Source organism: Cherax quadricarinatus, chromosome 21, assembly GCF_038502225.1.
Source record: "Cherax quadricarinatus isolate ZL_2023a chromosome 21, ASM3850222v1, whole genome shotgun sequence".
Lineage (NCBI taxonomy): Eukaryota > Metazoa > Arthropoda > Malacostraca > Decapoda > Parastacidae > Cherax > Cherax quadricarinatus.
In genome coordinates, this window is record NC_091312.1 from 11,581,684 (window position 1) to 11,603,196 (window position 21,513).

Below are 21,513 nucleotides of genomic sequence, written 5' to 3' on the forward strand. Positions count from 1 at the left end.
AATAATAATAATAATAATAATAATAATAATAATAATAATAATAAATTATTATTATTATTATTATTATTATTATAAAATACGTGGGGAAGACCTAATCCCGTGGAGGTCAATGAAAGGTAATCAGATTTGATCCTATGAAGAAGAAGAAGAGGTTTGTTCCAGTTCCTCGGATCAAGAGACCTTCACCAGCACCGAGGCACCTCCAAACTAGGTTGAAATAACTGACCAGAAGTTAGAATTGTTTCTGAGTCTGGTCATGAGTGCCAGGAGGTACCAGGTTCATGGGTGCCAGGAGGTGCTAGATTCATGGGTGCCAGGAGGTGCTAGATTCATGGGTGCCAGGAGGTGCTAGATTCATGGGTGCAAGAACGTGCCATATTCATGGGTGCAAGGTGCCGGATTAATGGATTCCAGGAGAGGCCAGATTCATGGGCTCCAGGAGATACCAGGTTCATGGGTGCCAAGAGGTACAAGATTCATGGGTGCCAGGTTAATGGAGGCCAGGAGTTACCAGATTTATGGGTACCAGGAGGTGCCAGCAGTCCTTAGTAATTCCTTGAAAATGGCTTATCAAGGCACCGAGTATAGTGCCGGTTGGTGCCACTAATTTTACAGTACCACCCAACTCACAGTGCCGCCCACCTCACAGTGACACCCACCTCACAGTGCCACCCAACTCACAGTGCCATGCACCTCACACAGCCACTCATCTCACAGTGCCACCCACCTCACAGTGCTACCAACCTCACAGTGCCACCAACCTTACAGTGCCACCCACTTCACAGTGCCACGCAACTCACAGTACCACCCAACTCATAATGCCACCAACCTCACAGTGCCATCCACCTCAGAGTGCTATCTACCTCACAGTGCCACCCACCTCACAGTGCCACTCAACTCTCAGTGCCATGCACCTCATAGTGCTACCAACTTCATAGTGCCACCCACCTCACAGTGCTACCCACTTCACAGTGCCACCCAACTCACAGTGCCGCCCACCTCACAGTGACACCCGCCACACAGTGCCACCCAACTCACGATGCCACCCACATCACAGTGCTACCAACCTCACAGACTATCCACTTCACAGTGCCACCCGCCTCACAGTGCTACCGAACTCACAGTGCCACCCACCTCACAGTGCCACCCAACTCACAGTGCCACCCAACTCACAGTGCCACCAACTCACAGTGCCACCCAACTTACAGTGCCACCCAACTCACAGTGCCACCAACTCGCAGTGCCACCCAACTCACAGTGCCACCAACTCACAGTGCCACCCAACTCACAGTGCCACCCAACTCACAGTACCACCCAACTCACAGTGCCACGAACTCACAGTGCCACCCAACTCACAGTGCCACCCAACTCACAGTACCACCCAACTCACAGTGCTACCCAACTCACAGTGCCACCCAACTCACAGTGCCACCAACTCACAGTGCCATCCACTTCACAGTGCCACCAACTCACAGTGCCACCAACTCACAGTGCCACCCATGCATGTGTAGTTAACTCGTTGAGTCTTGTTAGGTAAAAAGTGTCATAATAAGTATGCCATAATAAGGATATATAGTTACAACTCCGGGCCGACTATTGATCAGCTGACATGTACAGCCGACTAACTTGATCAGCTGACAACTACCTGGAGTCTACCTGGAGGGTATTCCGGGGATCAACATCCCCGCGGCCCGGTTCACGGCCAGGCCTCCCGGTGGATCAGGACCTGATCAATCAGGCTGTTACTGATAGCCGCACGTAGTCCAACGTACGAACCACAGCCCGGCTGATCCAGCACCGACTTTAAGTATCTGTTCATCTTCCTCTTGAAGGCAGCCAGGGGCCTATTGGTAATTCCCCTTATGCATGGTGGGAGGCTGTTGAACAGTCTTGGGCCCCGGATACTTAGGGTATTTTCTCTTAGTGTACCAGTTGTGCCCTTACATTTAATTGGGGTATTTTGCATCGCCTGCCCAATCTCTTACTTTCGTAGGGAGTGATTTGTATGTGCAGATTCAGGACCATTCCTTCTAGGACTTTCCAAGTGTAGATTATGATATACTGATCAGTTGACCTGATCAGCTGATTCTATTCACCAGCTCCAGATATTTTTCTAAGACGACAGTTCCTGAAAGGTTGAATTGCGAGTGTCTCTTTAAGGAAAATATTAAGGGAAGTCCTTGTTAGAGTTGTATGAATAACTATTTGTGAGTACCTATGTGTAAGTACCTATTTGTGAGTACCTATGTGTAAGTACCTATTTGTGGGTACCTATGTGTGAGTGTTTATTCGTGAGTACCTATGTGTGAGTACTTATTTATGAGTACCTATGTGTGAGTATCTATTAGTGAGTACCTATGTGTGAGTACCTATTTGTGAGTACCTATTAGTATTTACCTATTTGTTGTCACCTATTTAAAAATAATTGCTTGTGATTTACGTATCTGTGATTACCTGTTTGTTGCTACACAGAATGATCTATCGTTGCTTTAGAAACCAGCATTCAGTGTATCGTGTGTCAGCATGTGACGTCACTCAAGTAATTATGACACGGTCGTATAATTATGTTCCTGTACGAAGCAAAACACAATACCAATACACATTAGGCTGCATTTCACCTACACACCACCAGTTCAGAAGACCTTAATTGCTGAAGCAGAGATGAAAAAGCTCTCTCGATGTATATACACTGAGGGTTATACACATCTTAGTGTATAGATTTTGTTATAAATAAAAAAAAAAAACATTAAAATGTATAAAAGTTGAATAACTTAACGTGTTACATCGGAGTGAATCGCGAAAAAAATATAGTTGTCATACCGCAAACATTTCCCTCACTCGTTGCCAGACGTATGTGACGTTACACATACGTTTTAATGGATAGACGTAACATAAACAACAGCTGAACATCGCGTATGATTCACGTACTAAGTCACTAAATTTTAAAACAGCGACCTCGCTGGCAAGCTGCAAACTCGCATTCACCGAACGGCAAGTTACCCATAACTACCAATATATCAACTATTGCAACTCGGGAGGTGCTCCATGCTTGTTGCAAAGTCACTTTGAGGTTGTGAGCCTCTCTCAAGAACACTCGGGAACGCCACACATACAGTTATTAACCTGTTATTGACGTGTGAGAACACTGTGTTCTTCTCACCCAGTTGTGAACTGGTGTGATTATTCGTGTGTTATTGGTGATTTATCTGGTTTTATTGGTAATTTTTTTGCTTTTACTGGTTATTTCTCTTGTTTTTGTTTTATTGGTGACTACTCTTTTGTTGATTTCTTTTGTTTTATTGGTGATTTCTCACTTATTCTTGTTTTATTGGTGATTTACTATAGTTTTACTGGTAATTTATCTTGTTTTATTGTGCTTACCCTTGCTTTATTGGTGATTATTTTACTCTTGTTCCGAAACAACAGTGATGAATGTCATTGAATGGGGAAATTAAATTAAGATAAACACAAAAGGATAGGGATTTTATGAAGGAGTGTTGTGATGTAGGATGGATAGTATGAAGGAGTGTTGTGATGTAGGATGGATAGTGTGAAGGAGTGTTGTGATGTAGGACGGATAGTATGAAGGAGTGTTGTGATGTAGGATGGATAGTATGAAGGAGTGTTGTGATGTAGGATGGATAGTATGAAGGAGTGCTGTGATGTAGGATGGATAGTGTGAAGGAGTGTTGTGATGTAGGATGGATAGTGTGAAGGAGTGTTGTGATGTAGGACGGATAGTATGAAGGAGTGCTGTGATGTAGGATGGATAGTATGAAGGAGTACTCTGATGTAGGATGGATAGTATGAAGGAGTGCTGTGATGTAGGATGGTTAGTATGAAGGAGCACTGTGATGTAGGATGGATAGTATGAAGGAGTGCTGTGATGTAGGATGGATAGTATGAAGGAGTGCTGTGATGTAGGATGGATAGTATGAAGGAGTACTGTGATGTAGGATGGATAGCGTGAAGGAGTACTGTGATGTAGAATGGATAGTATGAAGGAGTACTGTGATGTAGGATGGATAGTATGAAAGATTGTTTGTTAAAGGATGGATAGATGGAGAAATTATTGTGATATCAGGATGGATAGATGGAGAAATTATTGTGATATCAGGATGGATAACTGGAGGCAGTGCTGTGGAGTTGGGATGGATAGTTGTTGTTGTGAGTGGTGTGATGTCTGAGTGGTTAGGGAGTGGGGATAGAGGAAGGAAGTGAAAGGGTCCAACTATCTGTTAAACTGTGAATAGAAAGGAACTCCAGGAAGTGCTTAGTTCGCCACGTATACTTTCCAAGAGAGAGAGAGAGAGAGAGAGAGAGAGAGAGAGAGAGAGAGAGAGAGAGAGAGAGAGAGAGAGAGAGAGAGAGAGAGAGAGAGAGAGAGAGATATCTGTCATTTCAGCAGAGCCTTCAGCACAGGAGGGATGTGGGTGGCCTTACTGTTATGTACAAAACCAATATTGTCAAAGTACCACACTTGGATCCACTTCGAGGACAGCGAGAAGCAAGCTTCTATATCACAAGACGGGCAGAAAGCAGCAACTTCACTCTGGCTGTACCCTTCTCCAGAACATCACTTCATCTGAGATCATTTATCCCCAGGATGACTCGAGTCTGGAACACATTCGTACAACATTATAACGTCAAAGAGATAAAGTCAATTGATCAAATGAAAATGCTGGCCCACAGATGGCTCCAACTTCATCTTGTTCCCTACTTGTATGTCTCATAACAATAACAATGCTTTCAAATAAGGTGATGTAGGTAACAGCTCTTAGCTTGCCAATAAAGTTAGGAATCCTTAACCTGTAAATAGCTTGTCAATAAAGCTAGGGATCCTTAACCTTGTCAAACCCTGTGTAAAAGAGAGAGAGAGAGAGAGAGAGAGAGAGAGAGAGAGAGAGAGAGAGAGAGAGAGAGAGAGAGAGAGAGAGAGAGAAAAAAGAGAGATAGGGTTTGTGTTTGTATGAGTATATCTATTGAAAAATTTTAGCAACAACACAGTGACACATTCACTGCTACCATCTTTTTAAATATATAAAAAATTACAGTAATATACCTGCTCACGATAAATGGATGTAAGAAAATACTATATTTAGCCTTACGAATTACCAAAGTCTGATTGCGAGATTGTATCGAAGTTTGAGTTCTGAATTTCTCTATAATTCTCTCTCTCTATCTCTCCTTCACCCCTTTATGTTCCTCCTCGTAGGACACAGGCCACCCATCGCCACGGAAGACGCGACTCACTAAACACCATCAACTTTGCGTCAATCCGCCTTGATTGCAGTGGTGGGAGCTGCCCTGCCTCCCTCCCTCACCCAGTGACATTCTTGGCGGAGCGTGACTCAAGTCTCGCTGTTGTCTACGTACGAAGGGAAATGCTTCAAGCCTGGATGCTCCACTACCTGGAGACGTATTGGCCAGCTTCTCCTTCACCTGGAGGAGTATTGGTGAGGTTCTGTTTCCTCCTGGAGGAGTATTGGTCAGCATCTCCTCCACCTAGAGGAGTATTAGTGAGGATTTGTTTCCTCCTGGAGGAGTATGGATTAAGCCTTGGCTGCCCATTCTTATGAAGGAACATGGCCGAAGCCTTGTCTTCCTCTCTTCTTGGAAGAAAGAGTGACAAATATGAAGACAGAGACACGTATTAAGAAAAGGGATAAAGTTTCGTTCTGTGAAGTGCTTTATAGTTTCAATTTTTTACAGTAACTTCATAAAGCTCTTCTCAGAGCGACAGGTCATCCTTATTTAAGCTTGACTGGAAAATTGTATCTTAGTTTTAACTCTGAAGGAGTGTCGGTCAGACTCTGGCTTCCCTTCTCTAACACATGTTGCAGGTTGCACCTGCATGTGTGTGTGTGTGTGTGTGTGTGTGTGTGTGTGTGTACTCACTTAATTGTACTCACCTAATTGTGGTTGCAGGGGTCGATTCATAGCTTCTGGCCTCGCCTCCTTACTGGTCGCTACTAGGTCCACTCTCTCTCTGCTCCATGAGCATGTGCATGTGTGTAACTGTCTAGGTATACTTATCTGTGCTTAAGTGGGTTGAGCACTTTCGTGGTCTCTCAGTCACATTATCCAGGAAGAGTGAGAGATTACACTAGCGCTTTGAATATAATTTCCACTCAGTGTGGTTAAATTGTAGGCTATTATATCGCTTTCTCACTCGTAATCCTGTTGCATGTATAGTTATAATCATATGCTTGTGAATGCATGTACCCTTGTCGTAATCTAAATCTTCATTGTTCTTTCCTAAAGCTCAGTTAAATTATCCTCTCAGAAAATCCCCCACTTTGCATAACAAACTCAAGCCATTTACATAACGTTTCCCCGATCCCAGAATCATGCTTTGAGAATTACCCACCTTCCTGTCTACTGCGCGATATATATATGTTTTTCCGATATTTCCACTTAGAAAGTTATAGAAGACGGCGTCTATCGATCGGCTAATATAATTACTAAATTAAGCAACGGTGTGTTGACACTGCGTGCTTCGTGTACCCCCATCATATGACAAGAAAATCCCATTAACTGATTAAAGTAGACTTATTTAGCTTGAGAGTTGCTTGTCTTCCCTCCAGCACTTGTCAGCTGAATGCTGGTAACCATCATCAGTTTTATATACATCTGCGTGTTTGCCTTTTTCTTCCTCTTCTTTTCCTTATTCCAGTTTTTTCAGTGTCAACTTTCCCTCTATTTAGCTTTAAGCTTCCTCCTATCGCCGACATGCATTAGAGTACTCACGGCAAAGACAGCCAAATCAAGGCTGATCTGAAGGCTTCATTATTATTATTGAAATCAAAACTAAGCGCTAAACTCACAAGGTTCATACAACTGATGGCTTCCTTACATACCGAAGATGAGGGATGTACCTTACATATCGAATGTACTTTGCATACCGATGTACCTTACCGAAGATGAGGGATGTTTGTCGCCATTAAGTGGAGACAATCTCCAAGAAAAGAGCTGGTCAGTTTTCTTTCTCTCACAGCCAGATTTTCCGAGATGATTCCTCATCTCATTCCGTTGATATCTTTCGGTGTTGTAAAACTGAAGCTTGGTGATCAGATGGACAACACAACCAAGAGGTTTGCAAGTGACTGTCTTCGGGTAGATCACTCACTACCAGGTCGGAGGAGGAGGAGGAGGCAGAGATATAAGCAGGAAAGTTTACAATTTTTTTATGTCAAACTTTGCAGAAAGTTCATCAAAATACTCCTGTGCAAGATGTTGATTTAGTTCACTAACAATTATAATCTGTTGATATTAATGTTGAAGTAAGACTAAATTATCCACCGAAAAGTTTACTGGGTTTGCTCTCTGTCACTGAGGTCTGTGCATTGCACACCCTAGTATGGAGGAAATAGAGCTTATGCATAGCCTGAAGAACAACATTTCTAGGTCATAAATAACAACATCAATGAGCTGGGCGTGTATACTTTTGCTAAAGTATACGGTAATGCCATCTCCATCACCCTGCCTGTCTCGCCGCATCTGTGAGGTGTGGAGAATAGTCTTAGTAATATAATCCTGAGTCCTGTCGTCCGAGAATGTTTCCACAACGGCAATCATATATGAATGATAAATATTCACGAAACTTAGTGTGAGTTCATCATCACTGGCAGAACTGATGCTGTGTAGACTAGCTCATAATGTTTGTATATAGCTCGACTAAACTTAAGTTTAAGGTGTACGTCCTTTAGGCAGGTAGGACACTGGGGCGTAGCTTTGTGGTCTTGTGCAAGGCACAAAACTGATGTAGGAGTTGCTGGGTGAGCAACAAACCTGCTATCCTGTTCGTTTGATCAGAGATTAAATCACTAAAGAACCGTCGATCATGTCTGCCCAGTTCTCTCTTAGACTAAAATTATCTTGGTGTCCTTTTTTATGGCAGCAATTACACATAATATCTCACAAGCAGTTGTCAGCAGTGTGGACCCTCTGGCGACAGCTCCGAAGGCGGTGTCCTGATCACTGTTGCTAACTCGGCGATTGATTTCCTTACATGTTCTAATGCTGACTATGATAAGATCGCCGCTCATCCTGATGATTATGTACCTGGTGGGTGCGTGTCTGGGACAGTGTCGGAGGGAGATATGATGTCCGTGAATGGTGGCCTCGAACTCTTCCGCTTCCTCGTTCAGACCTACTGCCGGACATATCCCAGCTGCTAGTACTTTTGCCTGGCACTTACTCAGGGACAGTGTCTGTCAGGCGATTATTAGCTGCGGCAGCCGCAGGCGGAGAAGAACCCGATTCCCACCCCCCTTCCCCTACAATATCTCTCTCTCTCTCTCCCCCTCTCAAGGGAGGTTCCTTGATGCTGGTGAGGGGCTCTTGATTTAAAGATTTAGATTTGTGCTCCAGTGCCTCGAATCAAGTCTGAATGCCTTTCATTACCTCCAGGCAGTGTGTGGTTTAGAGTTCCATCATGAACGTAGTAATAATAACTCTCTCTCTCTCTCTCTCTCTCTCTCTCTCTCTCTCTCTCTCTCTCTCTCTCTCTCTCTCTCTCTCTCTCTCTCTCTCTCTCTTTCTCTCTCTCTCCCTCTCCCTTTCCCGCTCTTTTCCTTCTTTCTCTCTCTCTCTCACACACACACTCACTCTCTTCTCACCGTGCTCACCCCCAGTAAAGAGTGCATTAAGGCATCACAATGATTTATTGTCTGACATCAGACAGCGTCGTAATTTGCGTTGTTACGCTGGTCTTGGGCGCTGGCCAGTAATCTTCCTGCCCCACCTGAGCCAGGTCTGAGCAACCACTCAACCATCTGGTAATACAAGACGTAGATGAACGTTATCCAGCCTTCGAACTGACCACGCTCTTTCCGACTTGCTACATTGCCTCAATTTCTGCACGAAATAAATCCGAAGTAACTTTTAGTTAGTTGTTTGAGTTATGTGTCGATACATATTTGTGATCATAATATTTCTGTAAACTATTGTTTGATTAGGAAATTGAAGTTTTCCGTGATTGCCCGAACCTTCTAAAGATTTAATGCATCGGGAAAAGAGTGAAAGAGAGAGAGAGAGAGAGAGAGAGAGAGAGAGAGAGAGAGAGAGAGAGAGAGAGAGAGAGAGCGAGAGAGCGAGCGAGAGAGAGAGAGAGAGAGAGAGAGAGAGAGAGATAGTAGACACTATCCTTAAAAAATTAAATATTTAGTAATGATGGTAGATTCGCCGACACAATGTTAGGTAAAAAGACACAAATGCGACTATTGTGACATTTTATTGTGGCAACGTCTCGCTCTCAGAGGAGCTTTGTCAAGCCGTTACCTAACTAACGGCTTAACAAATCTCCTGGAGAGCAACAAGTTGCCACAATAAGATGTTAGGTTAGGTAAGTGAGTTAAGTAACGGCTTGACAGAGCTTCTGGAGAGCGAAACAATGCCACAATGAAATGTTCCATTAGTTTCAGCTGTCTACCTTGTACCTAACGATTAATTAAATCCAAATATACACACCCCAGTGGGCAGTGTCATTACAACCAGACAAACATACATACAAAAAAGTATTTACACACCATGAAAAAAATTGCAAGAATATTCACCATCACTGTTGAGACCTCGAGACGTCTGGCTAAAGCTACATCATTCGTCTGTCTAACTTCTTTGCTAATTACCAAACTTTATACGAGAGACAAAACTCCTGGTGTCTGCTTCCAAAAATAATTATTTTTTTAAGAAATTTTGGCAGTGTTATATATATATATATATATATATATATATATATATATATATATATATATATATATATATATATATATATATATTCCTCTGTTATGTGGATATTTAAGGCAGAGCGAAAAATAAAAAGAAATAATATTCGTCACATTATCAGCAGAGACCTTCAACAAATGGGAACATTTTATTTTTATCTCCAGAAGGAAAGACATTTTTTTTTATATAAAAACGTGAGGTTAAGATCAATTTTTTCTTAAACTCGGCACTGCAGAAAAAAACAGAGTGATGTAAATTGTACTTCCAATGTATTGTAATTAGGCCCTTCAGTGAGTTGCAAATAGGCCTTCTAAGATATTGTAAGCAGGTCTATTAAAAATGAGGTAAATAGACCCCTCAAGGTATTGCAAATACACCTCACAATGGAAATACAATAAGATGCACAATAGCTACTCACATCTATGAAGACAAATAGATATTTGAAATGGTTGGAATGATTGGAATGGGTAAAAGTGAGTAGTGACAGTGGTGAGCGAGACGGTCAGAGGTTATAGTTACGTTGGTTTTAATGGTGACGGTGGTTTAGTGATTGTGGTAGTGCTGGTGATGGTGAATGGTGAAGGGTAGTGGTGGTAGTAGTGAGTAGTGATGGTAGCAGTGGCGGTAGTGTTGGTGGTGGTAGTGGTGAGTGGTAGTGACGGAAGGTAGTGCTGGTAGAGGGGAATGGTTATAACAGTATTGGTTAGTGGCACTAGTGGTGAGTGGTGATGGAGGCAGCAGTGGTGGTAGTGGTGAGAGTGGTAGACATGGCAGTAAGATGTGCTGATGGTTTTGACAGTAATGGTGGTAGTTGTTATAGTGATGGTGCTGGTAGCAACACTGCTATCAAAATCTCATTTCTTGAATTATTTTGTTAAAAAAAAAAACACTGCAAAGGGTAAACAATCTTAAAATGTCAAAAAAGTTTTCAGGAAATTAAAATATTAAACGAAAAATCGAAACTAAATTGTATAAAATGGGAGACAGGAAATGTCTGAAATACTGTACTGTGAAAAAAAAAAAATATCCGAAAATACCTAAAATATTTCTGAAATATTCATGTAACTCACTGATTATGTGGAATTTTTACGGAGTATATTTCGTAGCATGGAGATAATGTATGAATACAGAAACACACACACACACACACACACACACACACACACACACACACACACACACACACACACAATGGGCGCCTGTGACGAGCGGGGTCCCACAAGGGTCAGTCCTGGGACCAGTGCTATTCTTCATATATGTGAATGACATGACGGAAGGGATAGACTCAGAAGTGTCCCTGTTTGCAGATGATATGAAGTTAATGAGGAGAATTAGATCAGATGCGGACCAGACAGGTCTACAAAGAGACCTGGACAGGCTGGATGCGTGGTCCAGCAACTGGCTCCTAGAATTTAACCCTGCCAAATGCTAGGCGGCCAAAGGCTGCAAGCCTCACTCAAGGAGAAAGAACTAGGAGTTAGTATAATACCGAGTACATCGCCAGAAGCACACATTAACCAAATAACTGCTGCGGCATATGGGCGCCTGGCAAACCTGAGAATAACTTTCTGATGCCTCAGTAAGGAATCGTTCAAGACTCTATACACTGTGTACGTCAGGCCCATACTGGAGTACGCAGCACCAGTTTGGAACCCACACCTGGTTAAACACGTCAAGAAATTAGAGAAAGTGCAAAGGTTTGCAACAAGGCTAGTTCCAGAGCTAATAGGAATGTCCTACGAAGAAAGATTAAGGGAAATCGGTCTGACGACATTGGAGGACAAGAGAGTCAGGGGAGACATGATAAGGACATACAAAATATTGCGTGGAATAAACAAGGTGGACAGAGACAGGCTGTTCCAGAGATGGGACACAGAAACAAGGGATCACAATTGGAAGCTGAGTACTCAGATGAGTGAAAGTGATGTTAGGAAGTATTTCTTCAGCCACAGAGTAGTTAGGAAGTGGAATAGTCTGGCAAGAGACGTAATGGAGGCAGGAACCATACATAGTTTTAAGACGAAGTATGATAAAGGTCATGGAGCAGGGTGAGGGAGGACCCAGTAGCGGACAGAGAAGAGGCGGGGCCAGGAGCTAAGTCTCGACCTCTGCAACTGCAATTAGGTGAGTACACACACACAAACACACACACACACACACACACACACACACACACACACACACACACACTCACACTTACAAATACACACACACACACACACACACACACACACACTCACATGTGGGGAAGTGTCAAAGTGGGAGCCTGTGACCAGCGGGGTCCCACAGGGGTCAGTCCTAGGACCAGTGCTGTTTCTGGTATTTGTTAACGACATGACGGAAGGAATAAACTCCAAAGTGTCCCTGTTTGCAGATGACGTGAAGTTGATGAGAAGAATTCATTCGATCGAAGACCGGGCAGAACTACAAAGGGATCTGGACAGGCTGCAGACCTGGTCCAGCAATTGGCTCCTGGAGCTCAAGCCCACCAAGTACAAAGTCATGAAGATTGGGGAAGGGCAAAGAAGACCGCAGATGGAGTACAGTCTAGGGGACCAGAGACTACAAACCTCACTCAAGGAAAAAGATCTTAGGGTGAGTATAACACCAGGCACATCTCCTGAAGCGCACATCAACCAAATAACTGCTGCAGCATATGGGCGCCTAGCAAACCTCAGAACAGCATTCCGACATCTTAATAAGGAATCGTTCAGGACCCTGTACACCGTGTCCGTTAGGCCCATTTTGGAGTATGCGGCACCAGTTTGGAACCCACACCTAGCCAAACACGTAAAGAAACTAGAGAAAGTGCAAAGGTTTGCAACAAGACTAGTCCCAGAGCTAAGAGGTATGTCCTACGAGGAGAGGTTAAGGGAAATCAACCTGACGACACTGGAGGACAAGAGAGATAGGGGGGACATGATAACGACATACAAAATACTGAGAGGAATTGACAAGGTGGACAAAGACAGGATGTTCCAGAGATTGGACACAGTAACAAGGGGACACAGTTGGAAGTTGAAGACACAGATGAATCACAGGGATGTTAGGAAGTATTTCTTCAGCCACAGAGTAGTCAGTAAGTGGAATAGTTTGGGAAGCGATGTATTGGAGGCAGGATCCATACATAGCTTTAAGCAGAGGTATGATAAAGCTCACGGCTCAGGGAAAGTGACCTAGTAGCGATCAGTGAAGAGGCGGGGCCAGGAGCTCGGACTCAACCCCCGCAACCTCAACTAGGTGAGTACAACTAGGTGAGTACACACACACACACACATGCACACACACACACACACACACACACACACACACACACACACACACATACACACACACACACACACACATACACATGTAATGGATATCCTTTGAAAAAAAGGACATCTAAGATCTCTTCAATATTGTTTTTTGTGTCTCATAAGCCGTGACTAGACGTGAGCTGTGTTGGAGAGTGTTGGATAATGTTGGAGAGTGTTGGGGAATGTTGGAGAGTGTTGGGGAGTGTGAGACACATCTGGGGAGTGTTGGGGGAATGTGGGAGAGTGTTGGAGAATGTTGGAGAGTGAGAGTGAGAGGTGAGTGTTGACTAGTGGGTGAAGGAACTGGGGAGGGTAATTGGTGAGGAGAAAAAGATAATGGAATATCGTGGAGTGAAGGAGGGGGAGATGATGAGGGGTGAGGGGGTTGGGGTGGAATGGTTGGAGTGAGAGAAGAGAAGGTGAAGTGAGAGAAGGTGTAGAGAGAGGTGTAGTGAGAGAAGGTGAAGTGAGAGAGAGTTTAGTGAGAGAGGTACAGTTCAAAGGTTGATGAAGTGAGGGAGAGAAAAAGTGAGAGAAGGTGGAGAGAGAGTGGATGGAGTGAGGGAGAGAGGAGTGGGATAGGATGGAGTAAAAGGGGGAAGTAAGAGAGGAAGTTTGAATGGTAGACCGAATTATAAAAAAAAAAAGAAGGAAAAATAAAAAAAATATAAAAGAGAGCAGGAGCATAGAAGGTTAGAAGAGATAAAAGAATAAGAGAAAAAGACGGATAAACAAGTGTGAGGAACATGACTGCTGGGAAACTTTTTTTTCTCGATTTACATACACACACACATATATATAGGTCAGTGTATATGCATATATATATATATATATATATATATATATATATATATATATATATATATATATATATATATATATATATATATATATATATATATATATATATATATATGTCGTGCCGAATAGGCAGAACTTGCGATCTTGGCTTAAATAGCAACGCTCATCTTGCCATATAGGACAAGTGAAAATTTGTGTATGCAATAATTTCGCCAAAATCATTTTGAACCTAACGAAAAAAATATATTTCACTGTGTTTGTTTAGTATTAAATTATTGTAAACAAATCTAAAATATATTTAGTTGGGTTAGGCTAAAATAAATTGTTCTTGTAATAATAAGGTTAGGCAAGTTTTCTAAGATTCTTTTGGAGCAAAATTAAAAAAATTTACATTAACATTAATGAAAAAAATATATCTTAAAACGAATAAGAGAAAATTTTAGAAAGGATTTAATTTTAAATGAGTTCTTGCTAATTGACCAGTTTTACATATTCGGAAGGGTTGTTGAGGTGGTTCGGACATGTAGAGAGAATGGAGCGAAACAGAATGACTTCAAGAGTGTATCAGTCTGTAGTGGAAGGAAGGCGGGGTAGGGGTCGGCCTAGGAAGGGTTGGAGGGAGGGGGTAAAGGAGGTTTTGTGTGCGAGGGGCTTGGACTTCCAGCAGGCATGCGTGAGCGTGTTTGATAGGAGTGAATGGAGACAAATGGTTTTTAATACTTGACGTGCTGTTGGAGTGTGAGCAAAGTAACATTTATGAAGGGATTCAGGGAAACCGGCAGGCCGGACTTGAGTCCTGGAGATGGGAAGTACAGTGCCTGCACTCTGAAGGAGGGGTGTTAATGTTGCAGTTTAAAAACTGTAGTGTAAAGCACCCTTCTGGCAAGACAGTGATGGAGTGAATGATGGTGAAAGTTTTTCTTTTTCGGGCCACCCTGCCTTGGTGGGAATCGGCCGGTGTGATAATAAAAAAAAAAAATATATATATATATATATATATATATATATATATATATATATATATATATATATATGCAAGGAATTCGCAAGAGCAGGCTAAATATATAAATATACACAAACACTGATCTCTGGCTGAAGGAGACTCGAACCTACGAGCCTTGGAACAAACTCTAGCGCAAGCTGGACTCCAAGGTATTGGTCCAGTGTGGGTAGATTGGTAAAGCACTGCGTACCTTGTTCCAAGGTTCGTAGGTTCGAGTCTCCTTCAGCCAGAGATCAGTGTTTGTGTATATTTAGCCTGCTCTTGCGAATTCCTTGCATTGTTAATATCTCTACTAAGGCTGATGCATGCAGGGGATGAGATGAAAAGCTGTAAGCCTTCTCCCTGAAAGCTGGCTCCCTTGGATCAAAGTCTAGCGCAAGCTGGACTCCAAGGTATTGGTCTAGTGTGGGTAGATTGGTAAAGCACTGCGTGCCTTGTTCCAAGGTTCGTAGGTTCGAGTCTCCTTCAGCCAGAGATCAGTGTTTATGTATATATATATATATATATATATATATATATATATATATATATATATATATATAATATATATATATATATATATAAATATATACATATGTTGGTAGACAGCAACCACCCAGGGAGGTACTACCGTCCTGCCAAGTGAGTGTAAAACGAAAGCCTGTAATTGTTTTACATGATGGTAGGATTGCTGGCGTCTTTTGTCTGTCTCATAAATATGCAAGATTACAGGTACGTCTTGCTACTGCTACTTACACTTAGGTCACACTACACATACATGTACACGTTTATTTATACCCACACATCTGAGTTTTCTTTGATTTTATCTTAATAGTTCTTGTTCTAATTACTTTTCCTTTTATATCCATGGGGAAGTGGAATAAGAATCTTTCCTCCATAAGCCATGCGTGTTGTACAAGTCAACTAAAATGCCGGGAACAATGGGCTAGTAACCCCTTTTCCTGTAATAATTACTAAAAAGAATAATAATAATAAGAAAATTGTCAAAGTGGGATGTCTGAATGTGCGTGGATGTTGTGCGGATGATAAGAAAGAGATGATTGTGGATGTTATGAATGGGAAGAAGCTGGATGTCCTGGCTTTAACTGAAACAAAGCTGAAGGGGGTGGGAGAGTTTCAGTTGAGAGGAATAAATGGGATTAGGTCAGGGGTTTCAAATAGAGTTAGAGCTAAAGAAGGAGTAGCAATAATGTTGAAGAATAAGCTATGGCAGGAAAAGAGGGACTATAAATGTATTAATTCAAGGATTATGTGGAGTAAAATGAAGATTGGATGTGAAAAGTGGGTTACAGTAAGCGTATACGCACCTGGAAAAGAGAGAAGTGTAGAGGAGAGAGAGGGATTTTGGGAAATGTTGAGTGAATGCGTGGGGAGTTTTGAACCAAGTGTGAGAGTACTTGTGGTTGGGGATTTCAATGATAAAGTGGGTAAAAAGGTTGTGGAGGGAGTAGTAGGTAAATCTGGGGTGCCAGGGGTAAATGAAAATTGGAAGCCTTGAATTGAGCTATATGCAGAAAGTGGTTTGGTAATAAGTAATATATATTTTATGAAAAAGAGGATAAATAAATATACAAGGTATGATATAACATGTAATGAAAGTAGTTTGTTAGATTATGTATTGGTGGATATAAGGTTGATGGGTAGGCTCGAGGATGCACACGTTTATAGAGGGGCAACTGATATTTTGGATCATAATCTAGTTGTAGCTACAGTTAGAGTAAGAGGTAGATGGGAAAAGAGGAAAATTGCAACAACAAGTAAGAGGGAGGTGAAAGTGTATAAACTAAGGAGGAAGTTCGGGTGAGATATGAGCAACTATTGGCAGAAAGGTGGGCTGGTGCAAGTATGAGAAGTGGGGACGGGGGGATGAAGAGGGTTGGAATAGTTTTAAAAATGCAGTATTAGAATGTGGGGCAGAAGTTTGTGGTTATAGGAGGGTGGGTGCAGGAGGAAAGAGGAGTGATTGGTGGAATGATGAAGTAAAGGGTGTGATAAAAGAGAAAAAGGTAGCTTATGAGAGGTTTTTACAAAGCAGAAGTTTTATAAGAAGAGTAGAGTATATGGAGAGTAAAAGAAAGGTGAAGAGAGTGGTGTGAGAATGCAAAAGGAGAGCAGATGATAGAGTGGGAGAGGCACTGTCAAGAAATTTTAATGAAAATAAGAAAAAAAATTGAAGTGAGTTAAACAAGAATGCCTAGGTAATGAATGGATTTGTCAGTTAAAAACAGAGTAAGGGAGTTAGTTGATTGGGAGATGGAGGTATTGGGTAGATGGCGGGAAGATTTTGAGAAACTTTTAAATGTCGACGAAGAAAGGGAGGCGGTAATTTCATGCACTGGCCAGGGAGGAATACCATCTTTTATTAGTGAAGAAGAACAGGATGTGAGTGTGGGGGAGGTGTGTGAGGCATTACGCACAATGAAAGGGAGTAAAGCAGCTGGAACTGACGGAATCATGACAGAAATGTTAAACATAGAGTGTTGGAGTGGTTGGTATTTTTGTTTAATAAATGTATGAAAGAGGGGAAGGTACCTAGGGATTGGCGGAGAGCATGTATAGTCCCTTTATATAAAGGGAAGAGGGACAAAAGAGATTGTAAAAAAATATAGAGGAATAAATTTACTGAGTATACCAGGAAAAGTGTACGGTAGGGTTATTATTGAAAGAATTAGAGATAAGACAGAATGTAGGATTGAGGATGAGCAAGGAGGTTTTAGAGTGGGTAGGGGATGTGTAGATTAAGTGTTTACATTGAAGCATATATGTGAACAGTATTTAGATAAAGGTAGGGAAGTTTTTATTGCATTTATAGATTTAGAAAAGGCATATGATAGAGTGTATAGGGGAGCAATGTGGCAGACGTTGCAAGTATATGGAATAGGTGTTAAGTTACTAAATGCTGTAAAGAGTTTTTATGAGGATAGTGAGGCTCAGGTTAGGGTGTGTAGAAGAGAGGGAGACTACTTCCCAGTAAAAGTAGGTCTTAGACAGGGATGTGTAATGTCACCATGGCTGTTTAATATATTTATAGATGGGGTGTTAAAAGAAAAAAATGCTAGGGTGTTTGGGAGAGGGGTGGGATTAAATTATGGGGAATCAAATACAAAATGGGAATTTACACAGTTACATTTTGCTGATGATACTGTGCTTATGGGAGATTCTAAAGAAAAATTGCAAAGGTTAGCGGACGAGTTTGGGAGTGTGTGAAGGTAGAAAGTTGAAAGTGAACATAGAAAAGAGTAAGGTGGTGAGGGTATCAAATGATTCAAATAAAGAAAAATTGGATATCAAATTGGAAAGAAGGAGTATGGAAGAAGTGAATGTTTTCAGATATTTGGGAATTGACGTGTCGGCGGATGGATTTATGAAGGATGAGGTTAATCATAGAATTGATGAAGGAAAAAAGGTGAGTGGTGCATTGAGGTATATGTGGAAACAAAAAACGTTATCCATGGAGGCAAAGAAGGGAATGTATGAAAGTATAGTAGTACCAACACTCTTATATGGGTGTGAAGCTTGGGTTGTAAATGCTGCAGCAAGGAGGCGGTTGGAGGCAGTGGAAATGTCCTGTCTAAGGGCAATGTGTGGTGTAAATATGCAGAAAATTCGGAGTGTGGAAATTGGGAGAAGGTGTGGAGTTAATAAAAGTATTAGTCAGAGTGCTGAAGAGGGGTTGTTAAGGTGGGTTGGTTATTTAGAGACAATGGATGAAAGTAGAATGACATGGAGAACATATAAATCTGTAGGGGAAGGAAGGCTGGGTAGGGGTCGTCCTCGAAAAGATTGGAGGGAGGGGGTAAAAGAGGTTTTGTAGGCGAGGGGCTTGGACTCCCAGCAAGCGTGCGTGAGCGTGTTAGATAGGAGTGAATGGAGACGAATGGTATTTGGGACCTGGCGAGCTGTTGGAGTGTGAGCAGGGTAATATTTAGTGAAGGGATTCAGGGAAACCGGTTATTATTATATAGCTGGACTTGAGTCCTGGAAATGGGAAGCACAATGCCTGCAGGGGTTTGGGATATTGGCAGTGTGGAGGGATATGTTGTGTATCTTTATATGTATTTGCTTCTAAACTGTTGTATTCTGAGCACCTCTGCAAAAACAGTGATTATGTATGTGTGAGGTGAAAATGTTGAATGATGATGAAAGTACTTTCTTTTTTGGGATTTTTTTTCTTTTTGGGTCACCCTGCCTCGGTGGAAGATGGCCGACTTGTTATATATATATATATATATATATATATATATATATATATATATATATATATATATATGCAATAAGATCACAGTAAACAGGTGATTTCAGAATATGCAAAACAACCACTCTGAAAGAATAGAGAAATTCCAAGGGCTTTCGTGACTACTCACATTATCAATAATGTGAGTAGTCACGAAAGCGCTTGGAATTTCTCTATTCTTTCAGAGTGGTTGTTTTGCATATATATATATATATATATATATATATATATATATATATATATATATATATATATATATATATATATATATATATATATATATATATATATAACCAAGTGGTAGAAATAAAAGGAGTAAGAATATACAGGAAAGGAGGAAAGAGACAGTGACAAGTCAGGTTTTCTTCACTACCATCGAAATAGACAAAGAGTTTTACCTAAAATATAAACACCAAAATATCCTTAACTGCCAGAACAATATCCGGGAGAAAATCTTCCTTTCCAACCCATGCCACCAAAAAAAAAAAATACACTTGAATAAATTCTAATGGGAATAATGGTCCCCATTCTCCTCATATATCAGCAATATCATCTATAACAACAGCTGGTATCGACACACAATAATAATGGCGATGCTTCGCTTCCCATATGGAATATCATCCACTCTGTTATTTTTTATTAAAGTCTAAAACGCAGTATATATAATATATATATATTTTTTCAGCAGGAGTTTGATTGATTGTAAATAATCCAATATTTCAAAGCCATAAATTAACCTAACGAATCATGCGAAAAACCTTCACCCCAGAATGGGAATAATAAAATTAATGGGGGATTACGGTGTGTGTGTGTGTGTGTGTGTGTGTGTGTGTGTGTGTGTGTGTGTGTGTGTGTGTGTGTGTGTGTGTGTGTGTGTGTGTGTGTGTGTGTGTGTGTGTTTGTGTGTGTGCGTTTGTGTGTGTGTACTCACTTATTTGTGATTGCAGGGGTTAAATCACAGCTCCTGCCCCCAGAACGGGAATAATAAAATTAATGGGGGATTACAGTGTGTTTATGTATGTATGTATGTATGTATGTATGTGTGTGTGTGTGTGTGTGTGTGTGTGTGTGTGTGTGTGTATTACATGTACAGTGTTTTTGGTGTGTGAATGAATCTACTTCTATTACAATAATGTTATATTCAGGGATTTATCAGTCAAGATATAGCTGAGAATTAAAGTGAAATGAGTATGAAGTATAGTTTAGTAGTTGTGACTGTTCCCAAGCTTCTCAGTCTGGTGGAAACTGAAGATGATTCAGGCGTTACCCCTCTAAATCGCCACGTTGAGGCGCTGATAGAGGACCCTAGAAAGCTTTGTATCTGTCGTTTATTTCAATGAATCTGAAACCCAACCCTTTGAGAAAACATTTCCATTATATTTTTGCCAATTGGTCAGAAGGGTCTTCGTTTGTTTTTTTTTAGAAGAAACTGATACCCCTGATCTAGAACTTAATATGTGCTCAGTGTCTCAGCTTTGCTATGATCGGCTTCTCCTCCCTGTTAACAATCACTAAATAAGATGTCAGTGTCACCCTGGGTAGGTTCACAGGTACAGTCCCAAGGTATCTACCTCGTCATTCTGGAGACCAAACAGGATAACTATTATGAAAATAATATAGCAGAGATTATCTCTGTGCGACGGTCACCTGGATGTGTCATGTATCATGTATTTCAATGATGATGCCACTAATTTCTTTGAGCCTTGCATCCCGTTCGTTAATGTCACTGACTTCTATATATCTTGACTGTCATAAATCGAAATCTGATATCCTCTTTCTCACTGCTCCTCCTCCTCAATCTCCTCGAACTGCCTTTCCTCCTTTTTCTCCTCCTCCTCCTCTTTCTCTTCCTCCTCCTGGAAGTCTGCCACTCAAGAAGCGGCCGGGACCAGCTCTTGGGCACGCAACCGTTGGTTGCCTGTGGCCACCCACATAGCATACGTGGGCACCTCCCCGTGAGTAGATGATTACCTGTGTGTGTGTGGGTAATTACCTGTGTGGGGGTACTTACTTTTCTGCGAATAATTACCGGTGTGTATTTAATTACCTGTGTGTAATTGCTTCTACGTGGGTACCTCCCTAGGTCAATAGATGAACAACGTTTCGTTCTTAGATTGAAACATCACCTATGAACAAAGGTATGATTTGCACATACTGTCCTCCTGATACATCAATTGTTTCTTGCAATCTAATAGCGATTCATCCTGAAATCGTAATAACACAGTCGCAAACAAATCACGGAACGGGTGGGATTCGAAACTATAACAGGTGGGTTCCACTCTCCCCTCTCATGAACTTAGAATGGACTGTCATATTACTGGCAAGGGGTAATTCAGAGAACTCCAGTGTGCTACATTTCATCCACTGGGAGGGGGGGGGGGGTGAAACGTAGTAAAGCATACGTTCTCCATGCTTCAAGAGTTTTTTTTTTTTTTGAGTTACCTCGTTTT